The sequence below is a fragment of the Haemaphysalis longicornis genome, unplaced genomic scaffold, assembly GCF_048455015.1.
Source record: "Haemaphysalis longicornis isolate Haplotype H1 unplaced genomic scaffold, Haemaphysalis longicornis Haplotype H1 scaffold_25, whole genome shotgun sequence".
In the NCBI taxonomy this organism is placed as follows: domain Eukaryota; kingdom Metazoa; phylum Arthropoda; class Arachnida; order Ixodida; family Ixodidae; genus Haemaphysalis; species Haemaphysalis longicornis.
The window spans coordinates 225418-233868 of record NW_027526314.1 but is presented as its reverse complement, the minus strand read 5'-3'; positions in this window follow the sequence as shown (position 1 = coordinate 233868).

The window sequence follows — 8451 nt, the reverse complement described above, 5'->3', positions numbered from 1 at the left end:
ACTTGGTTTGGAGGCCCAATCACCCAACCAGGCTCCCCTCGACTTAAGTAGGTTTAGCTATGCTCCCGAAAAGCGGCAAAACTGGTTTGCTAGTTTAATTACCTCGCCCACTTGTGATCCACGAGTGCAAATGAAGGCCACGTCGTCCGCATAGGCGAGAACACGGAGCTCCTCGTCTCCCATCTTCAGGCCATTGATGACCTCGGATGCAAGGGCCATACGACAAAGTGGCTCAAGATAGAGGGTGAACAGGATGGGTGACATGGGGCAGCCCTGGCGCACCGACCTGCGGATGTCTACGGGTGTTCCCACAGACCTATTTGTTACTACGCAGGTAGAGATGTCCTCGTAGCAAGTTTTGATCCAATCGATCATTGTATCACCGATTCCGCAGTGCTGGAGGAGATCCAGTAGAAAATTGTGGTCCACCTGATCAAAAGCTTTCCTCAGGTCTAGAACAATGGCTAAAGGTAGCAGACCTGATTCAGCCGCCTCGACGGCTACCCTCATGCGATGTAGGTTGGAATTGATGGACCGCCCTTTGAAACCGCACGTCTGGTGCGGACTTACCACTGCGCTCAGTGCGCTCTCCAGTCGTCCCGCTAGAATTCGGGCGAGGATCTTATAATCTGTTGTGAGGAGGCTGATCAGCCGATAATCAGCGACATCGGGTACGGAGTCGCTGGATACTTTTTTGGGGATTAAGGCTAAGTGGCTCGTGCGCATGGAGGGGGTAGGCGTTTTTGTTTACTTATCTCTTAAAAAAAAATGGCCAGGATGGGACTCAGACCCTTTCGAAAGGTCACATAGAACTCTGAAATGATGCTATCTGGCCCCGGAGATTTGTTTCGTGGCAGGTTCTTGATGGTGCGCTCGATTTCCGCTTCTGTTATGGGGGTGTTGATCGCCTCTTTAGTTTCTTCGGGAATTTTGGGCATTTCATTAAGCACATCTGCTGGGATTGTATCTGGGACCGTTCACAGGGAGAATAGATCGGTGTAGTAGTCCGCGAAGGCTGTAGCTGCTTCTTCTCTGCCTGTTGCTGTGCCCGCAGGGTGTTTGACCTCCGTGATTGTTTTGCGCGCCGTGTGCTCCCTTTCGAAGGCTGCAAAAAGCTTCGACGGTCTTGCTTCAAACTCTACCCTTTGTTCCCTGCTCCGTACCAGAGCACTTCAGTAACCTTTTTCCAGCTCTCCGCGGAGCTCTTCTCTAATTAACCGAATATCCTCTCTGAACTCCCCCGGCCTCTCTTCGTCTACCTCAATGAGCGCGCAGAGGGTCTCGGTGAGGCGACGCCTCTTTTCTTTTTTTCTGGCGGCCTCATCGCGCCCTATACTGATTGCAAAACTTTTTATTTTTGCTTTGAAAGTTTCCCACTTTTCCAAGTCAATAGTTCCAGACCGCAGTGCTTCGATTTCCCTTTGAACCTTTTCGATGAATGTCTCATTTTTAAGCACAGTGGAATTCATTAGCCATCGCGTACCAGAAATCTGCTTTGCACTATATGTCTCGAAGGCCACTGTGCATGTTACAAGGCCGTGGTCGGTAAACGAAATGGGAGTGACGGTATATTCTGACACTCGTGAAACGCCGTCTCCCGAGACGTAAATACGATCCAGACGTGCATAGGACAAGCCTTGCCAGCGTGTTTAGCATTTGGTTGGCCAGCTGCGCCCCAAGGCCACATCGCACAGGTCGCTGTCCCGTAAGACTGCACTTAATACACGGGACGATGCGTCGACGCCACCGCCACTCCCTGCTCGGTCATTGGCCCGCAACACACACTTGAAGTCGCCCCCAAAGAAAACTGTCCCAGACACGCGCAGGTAAGGCCGTAGAGCGGTAAAAGGATTGGAGCGAGCTGCTGCCTCATCAGGGGCATAAATACACACAAACCGCACCAGCTCCCTCCCCACGAGGACAGTCGAGGACAGCTCGCATTCGACAACTTTCAAGAAAGGGTTTTTCCAGATTAAGATGGCTGTACCGCCTGCTCGGGCTTCGGGCTGGGTTTAGGGTGTGGAAGCACCAGAATTTAAGGCCGAATAGGAGGACGAACTTTTGGCTATCTTCAAGAGATGTTAATTTAGTCTCCTGCAACAGGGCTACGTCAATGTTTTCGTTGTTCAAAAGGTCGAGCAGCCAGCTCTTTCGTTTGGACGAAACGAGGCTTACAACGTTAATAGTCGCTAAGGGGAGCTGTCATCGTGGGGTGGGGGCTTACCATCATCTTAGCGGTCACTTGTCGCCAGTGTCGTTCGGCTCCTTGTCCTCTCGGCAAGTAGAGGGGGAGGCTGCCCTGCCTTGCCGAAGTGGGATATATAAGGTATATTAATGTACAACCGGCCAGTTGTGGGGATTGTGGCTGCCCGCGATCCCGACTCGGTACGCAGCAGCGCTCGAAGGGCCGCGCGGCTTGCGCGGGATTGCGCAACAAGACGGCAAGAACGTGGCCTCGGCACGGCCACGGCAAGAATAGAGGGGTTCGCTTGCGCGTCGCGAGATGGCGCCACCGGCTCGCGCGGAGTGGCTTCGGCGGAGAGGCGGCTGCGGAGAGCGGGAGTGTCTTCAACTGCGGCGCTCGGCGGCGGCGGGCGGCCGCTCCGAGCGAGGACGAGACGACGAGACGGCGGCGGCAGAGCGACCTGGCGCCTTCCCCTTCGAGCCTGGACTGACCATCGTCCACCGGTAACGGCGGAGTCAAACGACTCCGGCCGCTCGAGCAACGCGGGACCCGTCGACGACGCCGAAGACGGGAGCGCGAGGGTGGTTTGGAGAATAAACCACCCCAGAGGATTACCGCCCGTTGTCCTTGCCTCTTGCCTGCCTCCCCACGCCGGCGCTGTCCACACGGCAGCCGCGTGCGGAGGATCGTCGGAGTATGACCCACACCACACAGTTTAAACTTTTATTTAGTTTTAGCATTTCAAGTACGCTCCTGCAGTAAGCGTCCCCCAAACTTCCACAATATCTCACGTCTAGCATTTCTTAGATGGAAAAGTGTTCGCAGATCTGTGGTCGTGCTGCTGACCGGTGTGTGCTTGTTCACCTGCAGCTTGTTCATCCACTAATCTCTTCCGGCGGGTGAGGGAAGGTGGTGTCGGCCTATGTCACATTTATGTCAGACAGCTTGTCAACCGGTTTTCGTTTTTACGAGACTCGCAAGAACCCTTTCTACGAACTTTCATGCAAAGATCACTAGCCAGTTCATTGCCCATGTTTATTGTCTCCTCTGCGACTGAAAGATGTGGAACAATCAAAGGCTACATGAAGGAGGTAGTGGACTCGGTCAAGTTTCTTTCTGTTCGGTTTTCCCTCGAGTACATAACAATCGTATCGAGGAAGACGCTCACCAAGAATTTGAAGAAAATGCTATTTCCGGTACCCCTGTATCGATCGTTATACAGTTCTGTTCTTGGTCAGCTAGGATGTTTTATCTCGTGTAAAGAAAATGTCTGTCTCAGCGTCCGTGAAAACATTTTTCTTTAAAGGGGCACTGACACAAAAATTTTGCATCTTTGACCTACTTATTAACCTGTAGAAACCTCATTTGCTTCAGCGTGCGAAGGTGGTTTAATTAGAAGCATTTTCAATGCGGCCAGTCGCAGTTTCGGTTTCAGCGAGTGCCGCGAAACGGTGGATTTTGTGTGAACAAAGCTGACCACGTGACCGTCGGAGGGATATCATATCACAGAGCAGAGCCGCCGTAGAACTGTCGATACCGCATCGACGGCAGTTTCTGCGAAAGCCCCCACGTACTGATCTCGTGAGGCGCTTAATTAAAAAGCGACCGTGGATGTGACGCAGGCGCTGCGAGTGCAAATGCTACCGCGGCTAAAGAACGACGCGCGACGCTCGAGACGGTGGGTGGCAAGACGCCCTGGTAGCACGTACAGAATGTTGCCGGAACATTTCTGCAACGTTTCCCCTTAACGTTGCCAAAACGTGGCTAATGTCCGCTTTTTTTTAACGTTAGTGCAATGTTTCCCAGAAACATCTAATAAAGCGACCGCTTACAGTTATTTAAGTCCAGTCTGTCCTCAAGAAATTCATATGTGTCAGATGCACGCCGCCAAGAAATTTTTGCGTGTATACGTCGTACGCGTTACCAAATTTAGGAAAAGTGAACGAAAAAAAGAAAAAAGCGGAAGAGTATAGAAATAAGGTGCCTCGATCGGTGTTGAATCATATCTTCAAATCATTGTGGACAGCTCACCGTAAAAAAGTGCACATTTGTTCAGCAACTCCATAAGAAAAGTGCGACTAGCACGACGAGAAAATTCATGATTGCTCTTGAAAGTGACTGTTTTTGAGCGACATTACTAAGGCTGAAGTGCAAATGGGACATATAAATGGAGCAGGGGTAAGTAACAAGTAGGGGGCGAAGGGGAATTCAAACTTCTCATCATTGTTTATTGCTAAAAACAAATAACGCGCTGCAAGGATTGGCTTAAACTGAGCAATTGCTATTCCGTAAAAATAAGAGGAAACAGGTAGAATACGGACATTTATATTTATAGGACGTAATTTATACGATGATTATAATAATTACGCCTGCGTGACTAACAGAGGTTCGATTTCTTCCACGTGGACGAAATCTCCGCGGGCCCGACACAAAGAAATGCCGCGCCAACACTAACATTGCGGATGACGCGAGCTCATGCACGACACCGATTACGAGGCTATAGAAAGAGTATTGGCTATGATCGGGAATCGGCCTGCCTGACCTGTTAAAATTCTGTTCGTCAACATAAACGAAGAATGATACAGCAATAAATGAGCGTTTTTTGCAAGTTTTTCGTAAAAAAAAAAAAACAATCTTTTGTTTGCGCTCAATCTTCAATCGAAGGTCCCGTATTTGTGGTATATTTTGATTAACACCAAGAACGGCGATGAGATTTACACTCTTACTAAAATCATGAAATAGAAACGAATTTCTATTATGGGACAGCCGGTGGCCATCTTGAAAAAATGACCGTCTTAGAACGGCGCAGCATCTGGCTTTAACGAAACGTACGATGCGCGAAATGGCGGTATTATTTTATTCTAGGCTTTCTCTAAAGTAATATCGTGCGATCATCCAACAAATGAGGGACTTTTTAAAACAAAAGGATCTGCCGCCGAGTTTGGCTGCGCCATCCATCGAACCGGCACCACGCGTTTCTTTCGTTTGAGAAACGTTCAAACGTTCGCGGTTTCTTTTAGATTTCATGGCGGAATCTACACTGAGCGTGTGACACTCCTCCACATGAATTTCTGCAGTTTTTCGAAAGAGAGAGAGAGAGAGAGAGAGAGAGAGAGAGAGAGAGAGAGAGAGAGAGAGAGAGAGAGAGAGAGAGAGAGAGAGAGAGAGAGAGAGAGAGATAATCCACTTTATTAGGAACTGTGGTTTTAGGGGAAGGGGGGGGGCGGCATAGGGCCGCCGCGACTTTGAGGGTCCGTTCGGTGACCAGTTTTTTGAGAGCTCTGTCTCTAAATGATCACACATCGATGTAGGGTGCCCTGCTGTCTGCCTCTGAATAACTTCAAATCTGGTACAGGTACCACCCTTTGTTCCGTTATATTCTCTGGTCTGGGGTGCTGCCTTGTCCTGTGGTATATCATCAGCGGATATCAGAGAGGCTACACCAGATAGGCGCTGCCTAGAAGATGGCATCCGTTCACGAGAACAAGATTGGCCCCTTTGGTGTAGCATGTGGCGAACACCTTCCGTATTGGGAGAGACCCTCGTCCTGCAGTGGACAGGCTGACGATGGGGATTTCATTTATGTGCGTGCGTCGTGCGTGCGTGTATATGTAAGCGCCGTATTATACGCAGCTAAAGTACAGGAGGCGATGGTACAGTGAACTGTGGCTAAGGCGTCCGTTGTGCATAACCTTTTGAACTTTTGTAGGTGACGTAATCCCTCCAAAACATAGGTTAGTGTGGTCTATCACATAATAAATAAATGAAAGCTGCTATACATTCAACATTCCTCAATATTGCGGCAACCTAGATAAACATGTACACAGGCAATGTTAGTTGTGGTTTTTTTCGTGAACATTGCTAATATATGTAAAAACCACACTCCCGAAATTAACGTATCCTGACGTACATGTACTACATCGACAACATTTAAGTTTGCTGTATGGGATCATTTGAATTTTTAGGCAGCTTATGCAACTCCCCATACGATCGTTTAACATATGACATTTGCCAACATTCGGCAACATTGCTGCACGCGAAAAAAGCGTCCAAAGGGCAACGTTGCCCATGCATTGTTTTTAAACATTGCATGAATGTACCCGACGTGGGCCCACATTTGGCAACATTGCTGTAACGCAAGAAAACGTGCATGTGGGCAACATTGCCTATGCGCTGTTTGTAAACGTTGCGTGAATGTTGTTGAATGTGTCCAACGTTGGCCCACATTTGGCAACATTGGTACAACGCAAGAAAACGTGCATATGGGCAACATTGCCTATGCGTTGTTTGTAAACGTTGCTTGAATGTTGTTGAATGTGTCCAACGTTGGCCCACATTTGGCAACATTGCTGCAACGCAAGAAAATGTGCATGTGGGCAACGTTGTCCATGCGTTGTTTGTAAACATTGCGTGAATGTTGTTTAATGTGTCCAACGTTGGCCCACATTTGGCAACATTGCTGCAAAGTGAAAAAACGTGCATACGGGCAACGTTGCCCACATGTTGTTTGTAAACGTTGCGTGAATGTTGTTGAATGTGTCCAACGTTGGCCCACATTTGGCAACATTGCTGCAACGTGAAAAAACGTGCATACAGGCAACGTTGCCTATACAATGGTTGTAAACGTTGAGTCAATGTTGCTGAATGTGTCCAACGTTGGCCCACATTCGGCAACATTGTCACCACGTTGTGTAACGTTGCCTAACGTTACGCAACATTGGCAACACGACAGAAACATTGCGGCAACAGTTTGTGCTACTAGGGCGCGCGCGCTGGGAGCAGCCGGCCGGTCTGCCTACAGGTCCGCCTACAGATGTGTTCGGCTTAGCACTGCGGCGGATATTCGAGTGCCGCTCTCGTAAGCGGTGCAGATGACAATTTTTAATGCAACCAGCCATCGCATCATTAACTCCTTTCTCATGTAAGCCACCATGGTCGGGACTTGGGGACAATTTCGTGCAGCGGTAACAAGCTATCACTCGAGCTACCTGCGCCGGCCTGGGCCACTTCGTGGCCGTGGCCGCTGCCTGCACAGCGACTGTGCGGCTAGCTCAGTGGGCTTTTCGTGCCTCCGGCGCATTTTCGCATCCAATGGTAATAAACAGTAATAGAAACAGAGTGCCTGGAATCGCTGCAGAACTTTCGTCGCGGCCAGCTGCCCGATGAGCTGACGAAATCACGGCGCCTCCGCCGCCAACGATGGGGTCGTTCGTTCTCGAGAGCAGAAGCTCCGCCCACGGGCCCTCCGATTGGAGCGGCGAGCCGGGCGAGCCGGCGAAAAACGCCGGCAGTGCGGAAGCGGCAAACACAAACTCGTGACGTGTTTTGATGTTGTTTATTTACACAATATCCTCGGGATGTCGATTGCGCGTGGTCCTCTGCTGGCTGCTCGGTTGCGTTTCGCACACTTTAAAATTGATTTTAAATATGTTCTAGGCTGTATTCGCCGCTGATATTTTGCAGATGATGTATATGTGTTCCTACTAATCTATCTCCGAAGTTATTTCAAAATTTTGTGTCAGTGCCCCTTTAAGTTTACCCTCCCTGTTAAAACTTAGATGGAAGAAAAAGGTTTGTTTGTTCCCTGGTCAACAAATTGCACATTATGTGGAAAGCCAGAAAGTTGAGCATGTTTTCACGGAGTGCTGGGACGCCATTTTTTTTCTGGGATGTCTTGCAAAGGACTTTAAAAAGAAAGACCTGCCCGTTTCACCAGATGGTATACGGTTTCTGTCTGTACAAAGTGATAGCAGTGTGCCGTACGATCTTATCATGGCCCTAGGCCTGCCTGCCATTTGGAGGTCGAGGATGGCCGTACGCCATGCTGATCCTGAAGCGCTCACTGTGAGCAAGTACTTTGCACAAAGTATAACCATGCTGTACGAGATCCACAAGCTACAAGACCCTGACTACGAATGGCTGCCAATTTTGGAAGAACTGTGTACTTTTGACGTTTATTTTAAGTTTTTCGGCCAAAGCAGGGCAGACGGTTTTTAATCTATCCTTGACTTGACGTGTGTTTTGAAAAACGGTAAAAAAAAAAAAACTCGTGGCCGAGTGGTTTGGAGCGCTAATTATATCATTGCAAGTGTTTCTCAAGTCAGTTCGAATCCCTCACGGGTACATTCTTTTTTATGTGAACTTTTTCGTTTTCCGCCGATGTATTCAAAACTGAGTTCACCTTTTTATGGGCCGCAACGTTCATTGCTCCACGAACTACTTCGCAGAACACGCGCCGGCTGACCCTGGCGCGCTAGCGAGTTCTC